The following is a 17,801-nucleotide window of genomic DNA, read 5'->3' on the forward strand; positions in this document are numbered from 1 at the left end:
AATGCCACTATATAAATCCATGGTAGGCCCACAGCTTGAATACTGTGTGTACCCCATCTCAAAAAAGATTATTCGAACTGGGAAAAGTACAGACGAGGGCAACAAAAATTATTAGGAGTACGAAACAGTTGCCATATGAGGAGAGATTTTTAAAAACTGGTACTGTTCAGCTTAGAAAGGAGACTACTGACGGGGGAGATGATAAAATCATGAATGTTTTGAAGAAAGTGAATTGGGAAGTGCTATTTACCCCTTCACATAACACATGAATCAAAGGAAGGGTTTCACACCACACACAGTCAACCCCTGAAACTCATTGCCAGGAATGTTGTGAAGACCAAAAGTATACCTAGATTCAAAAAATAATTAGAGAAGTTCATGGAGGATAGCTCCATTAATGGCTATTAGACAATATGGTCATGGGTGCAACCTTATGCTCTTGGTGTCCCTAAACCTCCGACTACTAGAAGCCGGGACTAGACAACAGAGGATGGGTCACTCAATAAATTGCCCTGCTCTGTTCAATCCCTTTGAAGCATCTGGCACTGGCCACTATTGGAAGACAGGTTACTGGGCTAGCTGGACCACTGGTCTGACCCAGCATGGCCATTCTTATGTTCTTATAACACGGTGACTAGATGTTTTATTCTTAGCTATTTTAATAGCTAGTTGAAAAGGTTAAAGCCAAGTTTTACACTGTGCTTTTGAAAACAAATCTTGTACTTTCCTGCTATTGTTAGATAACATATAATGGTAGTTACTGACTGTGTTCCCTATTTAGTGATTCTGATTATACATTAGATCAGTACACACAAACAAACAGGAGTCAGATAAAATCAATGCAGCAATGAGGTTGCCTTTTAAACTAAAAGTAAGTTGATTCTCTTTCTGCCATGTAAACAATCATTGAGTCGTACCTTTTTCCAAAGCCTATTTATGATGCAAGCCAAAATAAAAAAGTCAATACACTTCAATGGCAGGAAACATCAGTGTCTCTCTGTAACAACAGTAAAAGACCCATTCTTGTTTCTTATCGCAGTCATGCCACCCTTGTAAAGACTAAAAATCACATTCCCAGGAATGTCAGTCAAAAGAAGACACCTCTATCATGATCAATATTGCTAGTAGGCAGATTGTAAAGCTTGTAATAAACAGTGCTTCTGTTCACTTTGCAAACTAAGAAATCTTCCTAAGCACCGATCAGTGAGTTTTATCAGAACACAAAAGGTCAAAAATATAAAAAGTACATGCATCTCCAAGACTTACTGAAAACAATTAAGCTCTGTGTTATTATTTTAAGTTATTACTTTGATTTAATCATATAGTAAGTGAGTAACTGATTTCTGACAAAATAATGCATTAGTATAATTAATTTAAAGCAACTACATGATGCTAGGCCTGGAAGGGAATAGAGAAGGGGACACAATTGTTTGTGAGATTTTATTCTAATCAAGATTATCCAATAAAAGTGCAGTAAGGGTTTTAAAACAATTGTGCAATGGAATGGGGAAAGAGGCAAGAACTTCTGTTCTATGAGAGAAGGAAAGATTTCCTGTTAACAGAAGCTATAAAACATATCTCTCTCCAACTCTTTTAATTATTCTTATGGTTCTTCCTGATCTTGATTGCATTTGTAAGTGGATGGCATAAATCAATCTATTTATCTTTGAATTCATGAACTAGTTAGACTGATAGAAAACAAGAAGATTGTTAAAAGTAAAAATAGAAACAGTTAATCTACTTTTTAGCAGTGCACAGATTGCAAAAGACAGAACAAAGGGTTAATTCAAACTAGTAAGGGAAAACAAAATAAGAGGTGACACTTAGGCCATGAGACCATTTCAGGCTGTGGAAAAAAATAGAATTATTTTCCTACAGCCATAAGAAGAGCTCAAAAGCTGAAATGTCTCTTCTAATCTTATCGTTTATTTCTACCCTGAATTTTATTATCCTCTTTGCTTTTATAGATTACGTACTCCTGCAGGACCATATTTGTCTCCAGATGTTGATCACTATTAATTCTTTTTGCTAAATGTATTCCTAGATCTAGATCCTTTCTCATGCTGTGTCTTGGTGTTCACACCCTCTTCGTAGCATTGCTGTTAGTCTAACCATATCCCGCACTAGTACAAAGACTGATGACACTTACTAGAGCCAGGCGAAGTGCAGGCAGTTGCTATATAAGTTTTTCTCATGTGATTTTACCAATGAACCTCATTGCAGCATGCTTGGTGGGCATGAAAATGCAAAATCTTTAGTTCATTCCAATCTCTTTTTTAAAGTTGTATAAGTACATTGTAGTGCCCAATCAATTTAATATTTAATGTAATTGGATTTTGACTGCTGAAATCTCAGAAACTTTATTGTAGTTGCAAACTCTGGTTTTAGAGAAACTGTCATTCATTAGCACCATCTGATCAAAAGGAGTGATTCCAGAATTAAAAATCAAGTATAACAATGTCCTCAATTATTTAATATAACCATAGGTGTGCCTACTTCTTAATTTAGGATGTAGTAATTCACCATGGACAAATTATAGGTATTTGTAGTGTGCAATGGATTTCTCATGTGGAAAGTGAAAAAAAATATTTTTCTATTTTAACCTACTTTTCCTTTCCTCACTAAGGTCACACAATTGCTGTCTGACTCTATCCACACCAGTGGTAGAAACTGGCAAAGATTGGAACCTCTTCATGTGGGGCAGAGATTGTGAAATCTGAGCTCTGGGGAGCAGTGGTTCAGGTGGAGCCTGCTTTCAATCACCATATTCCACCACCACCACCACATTTACTTAACCTCTTCTTTGAACACATTGTTAAACCTTCCCTTGCTCTATGTTGTTCATTTGTAATTCAGTGTTGTTTGTAATCAGAAAACAAGTGTTGCTGTGGAATGACACATCGCTTATCTTCCCATTTCTCTTGAGGCTGAGTGGACTATCTTCATATTACTGCAATCTCAAAGCATTTCAACATGATGACAATGGGACAAATTATGACAACTCTTGGACAGATGCACAGGGAGTAAGAGAGTCCAAGGATCTGTTTTCGCTTTACGTACTTGTTAAAATGGCCACCACAATCTCAGGCAAGGTCTATAATGAAAACGTTTACCGTTACAGTAACATTGGTTATAGTGTGATTTTTATGATATTTTTATATCAGCAAAAGCCCTAATGTAGATACTGTTATACTACCAAAAAAAGAGAGAAGAGGTTACTTACTAGTAGCTGTTCTTAGAGAGTTGCCTCTGTGCATTCATATTAATGGCTTCTTTGCAAATTTCTACCAGGGGAACTTTTCTTAAATAGGCTATGGAAGTAGCCTTGACCTTAGTGGAGTGTGCCTTCAACCCCACAGGTACTGGTTTCCTAGCAAAGCAGTAGCAGTGTTCAGTACATCTCTTCTGAGACATCATAGGCATAAAGCTACCTTGAGGCCTCATGGCAACTTATCTCTGTATACCGTCCTGTAGGGGGGGGAGTGGCCATCAAGCAGTAAGCACATTAACTCTCCTAGAAGAGGTGCTAGCTATTAAGAATGATGATTTGATACAGAGATGTTCTAATTGTGCCCGAGCCAGGGGCTCGTATGGTGGACCTATAAGCATGCTATATGACTTATAAGGACTAAATTCAAGTCCCAGGCTCTCTGTGTCCCTAAATCTATGACTGCCAGCAGCTGGGACAGGACGACAGGAGATGGATCCCTCAAAATTGCCTGGCTCTGTTCATTCCCTCTGAAGCATATGGCACTGGCCACAGTCAGAAGACAAGATACTAGTCTAGATGAACCATTGATCTGACCCAGTATGGCTGTTATGTTCAATGTCTTTTAGCCAGTCTTAGATTCTTCCATCCAAGCCAATCCGAATTTTAAGACTAAGATTTAATCATGGTGTGAATATACTATTTTCTTTGTTTGGCAAATTTATGTTGATTTCAATGAAAATTTTCAAAATGAAATGTGTACATTTGTTGGTTTGAAATGACTTTTCATTTCAAAATCTCTTATAATTTATTTTTAAAATTTCAAATAAGTTTAAAAATGGTTAAAATCATAACAAAACATTCCAATTTTGCCGAAATGAAGTGTTTCTTTCAAATCCAAACTACTTTTTTTCAACTTTTTGAAGTTGGCAACAAACCAAAAAATTGTTTATTCACCCAGTTCTACTACCTTGGTAAGTACATGGTACTCATACAATCCTTACTTGTCCATGAATTCATAATATTTACCAGTTTATGCCATAATTCATAGATTCACAGATTATAAGGCCAGAAGGGACCATTGTGACTATCTAGTCTGACCTCCTGTATAAGATAGTCCATAGAACTTCCCTGAATTGAATTCGTGTTTGAACTGGAGTGTATCTTTTGGAAAAACATCCAATCTTGATTTAAAACTTGCCAGTGATGGGCAATCCACCACAACCTTTGGTATATTGTTCCAATGGCTAATCACCCTCACCGTTAAAAACTTGCACCTTATTTCCAGTCTGAATTTGTCTAGCTTCAACTTCCAGCCATAGGATCTTGTTATACCTTTGTTGATTAGATTGAAGAGCCCATTATCAATTTTTTGTTTCTCAGGTAGGTATTTATACACTATGATCAAGTCACCCCTTAACCTTCTCTTTGTTAAGCTAAATAGATTGAGATCATTGAGTATATCACTTTAAGGCATGTTTTCCAATCATTTAATCATTCTCATGGCTCTTCTCTGAACCCGCTCCAATTTATCAACATCCTTCCTGAATAATGGACACCAGAACTGGAAACAGTATTCCAGCAGTGGTTGCACCAGTGCCAAACACAGAGATTGTATAATCTCCCTACCCCTACTCAGTATTCCAAGTTCACGTATTAAAGGACTGCATTAGCTCTTTTGGCTATAGCATCATAATGGGAGCTCACGTTGAGCTGATTATCCACCTTGGTCCCAAGTCTTTTTCAGAGTCACTGTTTCCCATGATAGGGTCCCCCATCCTGTAAGTATGGCCTATCTTCTTTGTTCCTGGATTAATAACTTTACATTTGACCATATAAAAGGCAAATTGCTTGCTTCTGCCCAAGCTTATCAAGTGATCCAGATCACTCTGTATTAGTCACCTGTCCTCTTCATTATTTACCACTCACCCCATCTTTGTGTCACCTGCAAACTTTATCAATGATGATTTTCTTTTCTTTTATGTCATTGATAAAAATGTTAAATACCATAGGACCCATAACTGATCCCTTCAGAACCCCACTAGAAACACACTCGCTTCATGATGATTTCCTGTTTATAATTAAATTTTGAGCCCTGTAAGTTAGCCAGTTGTTAATCCATTTTATGTGTGCTGTGTCAAATTTTGTATCATTCTAGTTTGAAATAAAAATGTTGTGTGGTACCAAGTCAAATGCCTTATAGAAGTCTAAGTACATGACATCACACTATTACCTTTATCAACAGAACTTGTAATCTCATCAAAAAAGATATCAAGTTTGTTTGACAGGATCTGTTTTCCATAAACCCATGATGATTGGCATTATATATATTACCTTCTTTTAATTCTTTATAAAAAGTGTATTTATGATTACATAAAGCTATATAATGAGTTGTAACAGACTTGACTGTTAAATTAGTAAAACTCCACTTTTCATTTCTGAAGGCCAATTAGAGCGCCTAGAAGATTGTCATTGGTTGCTATCAAGTTAGGACAATCTGTTATAGCACATCTGTGAATGGATTACTCAAAGTTAGTAGTACTCATGTTAATTGAATGTTACTTATAAATGCAATTACTTTAGATTATAATGAGAAATAAGAGATATTGATTTCACATTCAGTAAGAGTCCTTAAGCTACCTTTTGAACATTTAAACGTATTAAGGAGCTTGGGGTTTCCATACATCATTGTCCATGTTTTGTTTTGTTTGGTGCATGACATAAGGTTACACACAAAATTTCCTTTAAGAATTCATTTTGATGACGAGTGGTATATATTGGAAACAAAGGAAGGGTTAAAATTATGGGCCCTGACACTGAGCACCCATCTACACAAGAGAACTGTTCCATTGCTAACTTAACCGATGGGACTGCAGTAGCGTAAAGAACCATGATGCAGTGCATCCACACTAGTTACCCTGTTTTGGCTACTGTTTGCCCTCACATCCACACACTGCATTACTGTCAAACAGAGCAACTACTGTTCCCTTTGGGTTCCCAGCACCTGGTTCGGAAATCTGGGAGAGAAACTTGAGAGTCTTGTGGCAGAAGGGTCTGACTCCCACAACACCCAGAGCACTATAAAGCCTACCTAGGGACCCAGCTCCTGGAATAATGTGATTTCGTGATTTGAATTACATGACATGAATCCAAACTTTTCATTAATAAAATAGTAAGAGGGAATCCCATTTATTTCACAGAACATGAATCCAGTTTTATATAGCAACTGGTGGGCGTCTCCAACCCATACGTTGCAGGTGCTTGGGAAAATGAGGTAGGGTGAGTAGATAGGGAAGGTAAACCAAAACAATGCGGCCAGAAAACAACTGCTGTATTTAAGGGGATATGTACAATTTGGCCAAAATTTTCCAATTGCTGCATTCAGCACTTCTACTTCACTGGTGGTAACAATGGCTTCAAGTGGCTCCTAGAGTTTTAAGCATCATGTTGTCTAACCACTCCGAGCAGGTCTGTAGAATTTGATGCTTAAAATGCTCATGGTCTCTGGTGCCTCTTCTACACTGGTATTCCCCATGTTGGAGCTGAGCCAATGGGAGATTTTAGAATAAGTGTAGTGTAAACAAGGCCTAACACAACGGCCTGTACTGCTTGGGTTCGAGTTGGAAATATGCAGCTGTGGCAATATGCATTCCATTCCCAGCAGCACATATCAGACCAGGTGGGGGAAGAAGCACACAAAAGGGGCCAGGGAAAAAGGAGGGGAAAACCTGCCCTAATGTTTGCCAGATTCCTCTATTTCATTAGTTGAAGATGAAATCTGAATGTCTGAAACAAAGCTCATGCAGAAGTACTCGAGGAGCAAGTGACATTCCAAAAAAGTACTGTAAATTACACTGGGCAGAAAAGGCACACATAATTAGCACTACACAGATCTCCGTATCTTGGCTTTTCTTATAATTAGCAGACGAGCAATTTAAAAACCACAATCTCGCACGGAATCACTATCATTATTTTCCAAAGGGAGTGTAGAATGCTGGCAGGGAATGGATGATTTTTACTTCACTCACTGAGTCTAGTCTCATTACAGAAATTGGTCTGACACTGTTAGAGAAGAGAAATTCAGGAAACAAAAATACAAGTAGCATTTCTCTTTCACCTTCTAATTTTCAGTCTTAAAAAAAGAAAAGAAAAAAAAAAGAGGCCACCATTCCTGATCAAGCTCTTCAAAGGAATTTTAAAATATACAGCTACATCCAAAAGAGCCATTTAATATATGGAATGAATTTTGTGACTGTAAATTATATTTTCTTTAGAAAATCAGTATTTAAAATATCAGAGGTCTTTCCCCATCTCAACGGCTCTGATATCTGACACAGGTTTTAAAATATTGAAATGCTTTCTTTTACTGGTAATAGTTTACTTGCAATTAAACGTTCATTCTAAATTCAATATTCTGTTTAACAAGGCAATTAGAGAACCAATACATCAGAAATTAATTAACATTTTGTATTGTGTTTCTGTCAATCCTCATTTTTTCTCCTCAAATGGCCTCTTTTAAAATGAGGGATTCTTAATATTGTCAAGAAAAGAGGGTGTACACGTAGAAGAGATTTAGAAGCTGTGGCATGGCTTATGTTAGCAGCCGGGCTGGAGCAGCTGAATGAGGCAGGAAAGAGGCACTTGTATCAGATGCACCAGTGTACCCATGCTTTACTAGGGAAGCCAGCCGGTGATGCACCAGAGCCCAAGACAGAGGCAGCAGGGCCTCGTGTTCCTGTAAGGGAGAAGGGTGTGCTGCTGGGAGAAGGGACTGCTCCAGAAAGAATAATGTGGATTCAACATTGTAATATTAGTGGAAGTATGCTGAAGCTGGGACAAAAATGTAATTTCTATAAAAATCAGTCCAAATATCAAAGCAGCCTCTCAGGACTGATAAATCAGGACAATCCAGGCACCCTAGATCAGACGAGGCTATATCTTTTTTCATTTTCAATTCTGAGGACAGAAGTAGGCACGGAGTTTAGCAAAATCCCTGTGTATAAGGGCACATTTTTGCATGTTTGAGTTAATTATGACTCAAGATTGTCAAATAAGGGGCTCAATTGGAATTATTTAATCCAATATTATTAATCAGAGATTAGTACAGCACTACACAGAATACCGAAAGAACTATCCAGAATACTGAAAGAATAGATACATTATCACCTTTTGATGTGATGATGATGATGATTGATGATAAAGAGCTGGTTATATGTCTCTCCTTCACCGTATCTGGAGGGATGCAGCAGATTCATTCCCCAACTAAATTCCCATATTAGTGGCATTATATAGGATTTCCAAACAAAGAAAACCTTTTTTGCCAAAAGAAATATGTTTTGATGTCATTTCTATACATTCTCAGTTTGCCTGATTTATCTGTGAAGGCATAATTATTTACAGCAGAGAAGACTAACAAGATAATATAGTTCAGTGGGTCTTTCTTCCCCCACAATTATTCTTTTTATCTGCTGTAAAAATTATCCCTTATCAGTTTCCCAGGTTTACATATGCTTAAATAAGCACATATATATAAAGAGAATAGTTTCCCAGACTATCTGGAGTTCTATGGACATAGAGGCGCCGAAGATTGTAAAATACAGTCTAACACATAGAATTCCTGAATAGGGTTACTTATCAATCAAGGACCATTGTTCTGGACCTTAGAATTCAACATACTCTTTGTTTATAACCTAAAGATGCTAAAGAATAATGTATAAATCAAATATACAGAAAGTAAAGGACTAAAAGAGTTAATATTTACTATCAGATACTAAAAACATTTATCCACAGCCAACCCTTATAAAGTAATTGTCACCATATTTATCCAGTAGAACTCAACATGAGGAAATCTTCTTTGTTTGCAAAAGCAATCTGGCTATGGGAGGGTACTCAGAGGCTTCCAGTTCCCCATAGCTCAAAACACATAATCACTAATTCTATTAATAGTCTCATTTGTGGGCTTGCCTTACATTGTAGTGTTGGTTTAAATATGTGTGTTGCACTTGCAATCAAGCACTAAATTAGCTCCTTACAGCTTCTTTAACTTGTACCTTCAGAGAGTATAACCCTAACTGGGAATAACGTTAACTAAAGCACATTTATGCTTACACTGAAAGGCTAAAATCACAGCCAAAAAAAAACAACACCCCAATAAAATTGTTCCACAATGGATTTTGCCAGACAATGTTTTTCAAAAATGGCACACTACTAAAAGGCAAAGATCATATAATTCTTCCAAGTCACAGTTAATGTCTCTAAGGCCTTGTCTACAGCAAAGTGAGATTTTCTGTTGTGCTTCTTAGCGAGGCAACACAAAACTTGCATGTCAGGAGGAAGGGGTATTAAGGTGGTTTTCAACCATCTTTGTGCCCTCCTGAACTTCATTTGGAAAGATCATTAAGTGCTCCACTGAGACCCTCAGCAATTTTCAAGTGGTCCGTGGAAAAAAAAGTTTGAGAACCACTGCTTTACAGGACACCTTTTGAGGGGCCAAGGTGGGTAGGGAAAATGGAGAGCGTCTTTGGAGACAGAGTGGCCTTCCTTGGGTGGTGGGATGGAAAACTCCACTGAACATGTGCTCAGAAAGAGCCATATAGTTGCTATCCTTCCTTTGACAATTTTATTCTTCACTTCTTAACTTTCTTTTTGACTGGATGAAGTGGTTAATGAAAGGGCAAGACTTCATGCAGGTCCATCATTTGTTTTGGCATTTAGCTTCAGGAGACCTAGTAACTCACGAATGGCATGGATCTTCATCAGTCTTCAGTAACTCAGCCAGAGGTTAGGGGTCTATTACAGGAGTGGGTGGGTGAGGTTCTGTGGCCTGCAATGTACAGGTGATCAGAACAGATGGTCATGATAGTCCCTTCTGACCTTAAAGTCTATGAGTCTATAAATCTCACTCTTATACATCTTTCATCCAAAAGTAGTACTAACTACACAAACCCCATAAAGTACTTTACAAAGACACTGTTCACTACCACTGAATTGAAATACTGTAGTTTAGGTAATATCACAGTCTGCTTCAGACAGAGACAGGCAATACCTTTAGGACCCCATGCAGGACATTTTCAACCTGTTCTATACCCAGCATTATCACTAAACTGTTCTTTTCCTTCATCTATGCATCAGTTTGTGTCAATTTTGTAACTCTGGCTGTAAACTGGCCATTTAGGCAGTTTGTCAGGAAATTCATGTAAAATGTTGAGGGGTTTTAAGTCCTGCCTTTGCTACAAATTTTGCGATATAGGAAGAATGTTGCTCATAAACATGTTGCATAGTGCCAAAAAATGTAGAAACTGCCAGATATGATGATTTAGAGGAACATACTGTAGTGCATGCTATATGGGACTATATAACTGATCTAAAAAGTCTGGCAGTAGCCAATATCGGCATCATCAGGAAAAGGTGAAAAAACTCTTAATGCATCTTTTCATTTGTACAGTGTTGTACACATGGCCAAATTACTTCCTGTGCCTCTCAGATGATCAGCATGTAGTAACACTGAACACTTACACGGTACTATTCCAAATGCTCTACACACATTAACTAATTAATCCTCACAATACCCCTGTGAAGTAGGTTAGTAAGTATTAGCATATGCCCTGAAGCATGAGATTTGATTAATTTTAGCATTATGTTAGCGCCTATGTTACTAGTGGTCATAAAAAGTTCCAACAATGTTTTTGTAGCCAGCTACAGCATTTGAGCTGAAGGCCTCCTGTGGCAGTGAATTCTACAGGTTGGGCATGAATATAGGAATATTTGTTTTCATTTGTTCTAAACCTATTGAGTAAACCATTGCTCTGATATATTGACACACTAAAAGAAGAGACTAATGAGTTTTCATTGTGTCTTTATTTTGAATACTGTGCCTCAGTACAGAATAATCCTGGCATTTTTGATATCTTCTCAGACTAGTCCAAATTCAGCTGTGATTACCACTGAAGTTAACTGAGATCCAGAGTGTAAAGCAGAGTAGATTATGTTCTCTATGGAGAAAAGTCTTGCCATACCTTTAACCATTTGCATTGCCATTCTTTGTGCTATCTCAATCCCTGCTATATATATTTTAAGGGAAGATGTCCAAAACAGGATACATTACCCCAGACAAAAGCATACCATTAGTTCAGTATAATGGCATTACTATATCTTGTGTCCCTATTTTAAGGCACCCAAGCATCCTATTTGTTTTGTAATGCCACTACCCACTGGGCAGATATCTTCATTGAACTATCCATAATGATTCATTGAGCTATCCATAGTTTTCCCTCCGAGCATCCCACAAATTCAAAGCCCATCAGCGTATTTGAGAAGTTTATACTACTTTTTGCCAATGTGCAATATATTACATTTACTCAAGTTAACTTTTTTCAGGCATCCACCTGCCCAATCAACCAAGTTTAAACATCTAGAGCTTCTCAGTCCTACAAAGTTTGACTAAAAACCAACAATTTAATGTCATCAGCAGATTTAATCAACTGGATGTACCTTCCTTTGCCAAAATTATTAAAGAATACATTAAAATATTGGATCCAGAACCAATCTTATCAAGTTCTGTTCACTCTGAAGGGCAACCATCAACTATAGTTTCCTATTGCTTGGCAGTTTTTGATCTGCAATAAGACTTCACTCCCTTGTCTTGTGGTTATACATTTTCCAAAGATAAACTGAAGAGTTCCAAGTTAAAAACATGTTTGTAGGGTTCCAAAAGCAGAATCTATTAAATGGCTATTTTGAAAAAAAATGTAATTAACACAGTAGTTTTACAAAATTGCTTCTTAAATTCCTGAGAAATCTGAGCACCAGATTTTCTGGTTTTCTCTGCAACAATAAGTGTCACCACAATTACCATAATATAAAGCATGGGAATGAAAAAAAGCATATAAAATGAAATGGTTCTTTCAAACTCAAGCATATGGTACTGTATTTATGATGATGACATTTAGCCTGGCAAAGAAACCGGAAAGTCTGCAGTTCAGATTTCTCAGAATTTTTGAGAGCTCCAGAAAAAACGCCACCATAGAAGGGGGAAGTATTCTTATTCTTATTACTGAGGTGGTTATATGCATTTTATTTAAATACAAAGCTTGTTTCAGTTTTAAACAATGGATAATATATATATTGTACTGATTTCCTGGTTTGGAACCTTATCAAGGAGTTTGGAATTTTTTTTCTTCAAAAACCTTTATTATTCACCACTAGTAGTCTATTCTGAGTGAGATTATCAAATGTTCTTTTTTTAAAAATCCTAGTAAATTTTATACATTCAGTCATTTTACCTCCTAGTTTATCAACTATTAGAATTGCATAATCTTTATGTAAGAGCTGCATAATCTTCTCTGATAAAAACTGTGCTGGTTTGATCTGATTAGATTATACTTAATCAAGTGTACTTTTCTAATCTTACAATCTAAACCCAGATTCTGCAAATACTTATGCATGTGAATGCAATGGATGCATTCAAGTTAAGCATGTGCTTAAGTGCTTTGCTGAATCAGCACCTTGCAATATTGTGTCCTTAATATATAAGAATATAAAGTGGCTTAAGGATTCTTCTTTAGGGGATTCAGTCTCTGTTAAGTCCACACTGAATCACTATGAAAGTGCCTTTGGAATGGGAATTTCCACAGTAATGATAAATGAATATATATATATACATACACACTTTGTCATCTCCTTTAATTGGCTATTCAATTGAATTCTTAAAGAATGACAGCAGACCAGTGTATAAAAGAGAACCAGATGACAATTTATTTGGATTTTCAAAAAGTCTTTTCAAAGTCTCTCACCAGAAGCTATTTAAGAAACTAAGTAGTCATAGGATAAGAGGCAAAGTGCTGTCAGGTATCAGAAACTGGCCAAGAGATGTAGAGAGAGAATAAATAATAACACCACCACCACCACCACCTAGCTCTCATATAGAACCTCTCATCAGTAGATCTCAAAGTGCTTTATGAAGTAAGCTTCATTATCCCCATTTTACAGATGAGAAAACTGAGGCCCACAGAGTGGTGAAATGACTTGCCCAAGGTCACCCAGTAGCCCAGCATCTCGATTATTGCAACATCCTTCTCTCTGGCCTTGACAAATGCAATCTTGTCCAGTGTTGCTGCAAAGATCATCCTCCTTGCCTCTCGCTTTGACCATGTTTCCCCTCTCTTTGCATCCCTCTACTAGCTCTCTTTTCACTATTGCATCAAAAATGCTTGTCTTCACCTTTCAAGGTCCTCCATAGTCTATCCCCACTGTACTTATCACCTCTCATTTGCTACTGAGATGTTGACTCTTGCCTCCACTTGATCTGTGGTGCCAGCCTCCATTGTCCACTTGTTAAGCTTTCTCCCATGCTGCCCTCAGACTTGGGAGGAGCTGCTCATAAACATCTACAAAACTAACTCATTATCCTCTTCCAAAACCCTCCTGAAAACACTCCATTGGCATGATGCCTACAAAGAAAACCCCAAAACTGACCATGACTAGGCAGCTGGTGTGCTGAAACTACTGCCCGTCTTGCTGACCAGTTGTCTCACTGTTTCCTTGTGCTCCCTAGTATCAGAGGGGTCGCCCTGTTAGTCTGTATCCACAAACACAACAAGGAGTCCAGGTGGCACCTGAAAGACTAAGAGATTTATTTGGGCATAAGCTTTCGTGGGTAAAAAAACCCACTTCTTCAGATGCATGGAGTGAAAATTACAGATACAGGCATCTGAAGAAGTGGGGGTTTTTACCCACGAAAGCTGTTAGTCTTTAAGATGCCACCGGACTCCTCATTGTTTTTCTTGTACTCCCTGTCTGCCTTATCCATCTGCTGTCGCTTGCCTTATATTTTGATTGTTAGGTCTTTGGGGCGTGGAACATCTGTTTGTTTTATGTTTGTACAGCACATAGCACAATGGAGTCGTTATCCATGACTGGGGCTTCTAGGTGTTAGTTGCTGTAGTAACAGTTATTATACTATTAATACTAATATTAAAGTATAAAGTGACGTATTTCTCTCCATTCTGTTGAACTATTGTGCAACCCCATTTTATTCTTTTTTAGTTGACTCTGATTCTCACTTTGTCTCCCTCACTTTCATATAAATTAAAATGCCACTGCTACCACCAGACTAAGAGAAAATGAGACTGATACTTTTATTTCAAAGTCAAGTTAAATTTCTAATTTCTAACTAATATTATGGATAATGTCCAGCTTTTTTAACCTTTTAATACCAAATAATAATATCTAGTATTTATTTATTCACTGTTCTGCTAAAGGGCATTTTGCTGCTGTGCATCATGAGGAAGAAAGAGATCACCCTTTGCAAGGTTGCTACTTCCCCTCCTGTGCATATGGGTGGGGACTGGCTGAGCATAGCCCTGACCCCATCCTCATGGCAAGCATAGCTGAGCTGACACAGAGCGGGAGGGTTACTTCCCACTGCCAATAAATCAGGAGTTATGGCTCTGTTAATGGAATGGGATACCCTATTGGAACAAGTAGTAAGAATCAAAATGGGGGAATTTTTTTAAAAAGGTTGACCCCCAAAATTAAATTTAAAAATGCGTAAGACTAGATTTTATGTTAGCATTTTATAAAGTACAAATTCAGATTATTTTATGTAGTTCTGGTAAATCCCTTTTGTTTGTTTACTAAGAAGAGACATTCAATATTTCCATGAGAGTGAAACGTTGATGACCATTTACTAAAACATGGACGTAAAAGAATAATCCAGATTTTTTAAAGTGCTTTGATAATCTTGTCCATGAAAGACACTACTATGATGTTATTTCACAGGCATGAATGAAACTTTAGGGACTGCAAGATTTAAATGATTAGTGGATCAATCTGCATCTATCTGGACATTTTAGATCAATTTTCATATTGTTTCCCCATTCTAACCTAATGCATATGCTCTTGGTATAACTCAAGGGACTCAGATAAAATAAGGCAAATTGTTTAAAATGATTTGGGTGTCTATTATGCTCTGACATAAAAACTTGCCTGTCATTACCTAACACAAACTTACCCACAGAACAGAAAAAAAAATATTTGGAATACTTAATGAACATATATTTTGCTATGATGATGATTAAAACGTAGCACCTAGCAATAACTACTGTCATTTATTTGAAAAGATGAAGCAAATATTCCATTGGGAACTGTGAGTTCCAGCGTCTATAATATAACTCTCAGAGTACCCATAATTCATTAGCTCCTACCAATGAATAACAAAATAACTCTAAAAGGCATCAAGTATCAGAGGGGTAGCCATGTTAGTCTGTATCCACAAAAACAATGAGTCCAGTGGCACCTTAAAGACTAACCAGATTAAAGACTATCTGTTAATCTTTAAGGTGCCACGGGATTCCTCATTTTTCTAAAAGGCATGGCATAATCAATGACCCGAGCTGCACATGACAACTTTTTTTTTGAAATGCAATATATCAGGAGGTTGCTTAGATATTTTTCAGCAGAGAAAACTGTATACGTTTTTAAATGACGTTAACATTTTAGCTCTTAATTCAATGGAATGGCCTTTTTTCCCCATGTGGAGTTTTTTCTGAATTAAATTGGTTTATCATGTACAATAAGAAGGTGACAAGTGAAATTGTACCTTTATGCATCTTGATTAGTAAAGCTCAGTGCCGTGAACTTTTTTTATTCAATGAAATTAACACTGACAACTATGGATTAAAAGCTATCAGGCATTAAACTATTAAACCTTCACTTCTTTTTGCTTCCATTGAACAAAAAGATTTTGCAAGCTACTTGTCCATTAAATTATCAATAATGTATCAGTTTACCCCTGCTAATGGAAATCTAAATAATCGACACATTGTGAAGACACAATTCACAAGGTCATATTTCCACCCCTCTAATCAAAATGGTATCTTAGCAAAAAAAAATCATAATACTATATTGTTTGTCTGCTGAGAGTCAGTTTAGACAATATTGCCAAATCTACCGGGGGTGGCGGGTGGGAGGCGAGGGGAAAGCAATTTATGCAGGCCCTGGCACACAGTTAAAATGCTAGCATGACATTCATTGCTCATTCTCCAGTGTTGTATACTGTAGGGGGTATCACCTGCTTATCCAAGTACTTTTATGTATCCCTGTCACCATAGTGCCTGAATGCCACCCAAGTATTTTAAAAAGAAATCAAAATAATCAACCCTCTTCCCAGCCTAAAGGAGAAATAGCTTGAATTGTTTATAGTTTGTGTCTCTGGGTATAAAGAAATTATTGAGGAAAAGCAAAGTCACAGAGGTGAGGTTTTGCATTTAGTTCTAAAAGTGGTTAATTCAATGGTAATTATTATCTCTTGAGGCATTGACATCCATAGTCTAGGTCCAGCTCCAGTGAAAATTCTGTCTCCTACACACACAAGAAGAACCTGAACCTTTTCAGGGCATTTCCATTTACCTCTGCAGCCTCTTGGAGATGGGATATGAATATTTTGTGATCAGTGCTATCAAATACCATAGCAGAATGAATATGGATGTATTTCCCATGTCTGAGGACAGGATAGGGTCATCCATCAGAGCAACAAGTGCTGTCTATATATTGTACACTGGCCTGAAGCTTGACTGAGAAGAAAGATTCAGGATACTGGCAACTGACAGGTGGAGCTGGAGACGGAGACTGTTTTTTTGCTACCCTCTTGATTAGTTTTATGAGATGCTTCATGCTATCTGAGCTCTGTGGTGATAATCTAAGGCCTTGGAGAAATCAAGAAGTCTCCCCTGGCATCTTCGCCCTAGAGGGGGCAGATCACAGTTTCCTCTCTCTTCCTGTTTAACAAGAAACCTCCATCCACTATTTCACTGAGTCTCTCTATCAGCACACTTATCAGTACACAACTTATTCCACCTGCTTACACCCCCTCCTGGGACCCATCCAGCTGGCATGACAGAGTAGTGTCAGGAAGATGAGGGTAGGGTAGTTTGCGGAGTGTAACACCTTGTAATAGAACAGCTTTGCTAGGGATCCCAACTGACCCTGTCTCTATTTTGCACCATATAGTAGCAGATTAAAAGGCTAAGGCATTCTAATAAAAAAGGAGATGAGAAAATGATAAACTGTTGGTCAGTTGTAGACATGCATGCTGATACTGTATACAACTAATTGCCTGATTTTCTTTCTTGTAATGCTTTATTCCTCAGTAAGGAGCCACAGTGAAACAACGTTTTAATGCACACTGCTATAATGATTTACTACATGTATTTGGTTAATGAGCAGTATAAAGGGAAGCACTCAGTTCAGCTCGCAAGGATTCTGACGGCAACTATCCAGTACTAACTCCATGTGTTGGGAACTATTGGCCAGTTTACTTTTTCCCTGATCTTAACACTTATGGTAGGTTAGGAAAAATAAAGAGAAAAATCTATATGATGTTTTCCTTATTTTAAGATTTTTTTAAAGTAAAATGTTTACAAAGTTAACACTGGGCTTTGGAAGGGTGTTCTGTCCTAGTGTCTGCAGGTGCTGTTGGGAAAACAGCATTTGCAGCTGTCTACCAGCAGTCACTGAAATTTACAAGTGTTCCAATAAACTCTGCTTCTGGCGGCTGTTTGCTCCCATTCTGGTTCCCATGGAAACAGGTGATGGA

At 37.5% G+C, this 17,801-nt stretch overlaps 1 protein-coding gene across 2 annotated transcripts in view; it reads right to left on the bottom strand.

Moving 5' to 3' along the window:
- Window positions 1-17,801, bottom strand: part of SDK1 (sidekick cell adhesion molecule 1) — a 646,346-nt gene that overhangs the window by 341,658 nt on the left and 286,887 nt on the right. The window lies entirely within an intron of this gene.

This window comes from Chelonia mydas, chromosome 10 (genome assembly GCF_015237465.2).
Source record: "Chelonia mydas isolate rCheMyd1 chromosome 10, rCheMyd1.pri.v2, whole genome shotgun sequence".
NCBI classification, from domain to species: domain Eukaryota; kingdom Metazoa; phylum Chordata; order Testudines; family Cheloniidae; genus Chelonia; species Chelonia mydas.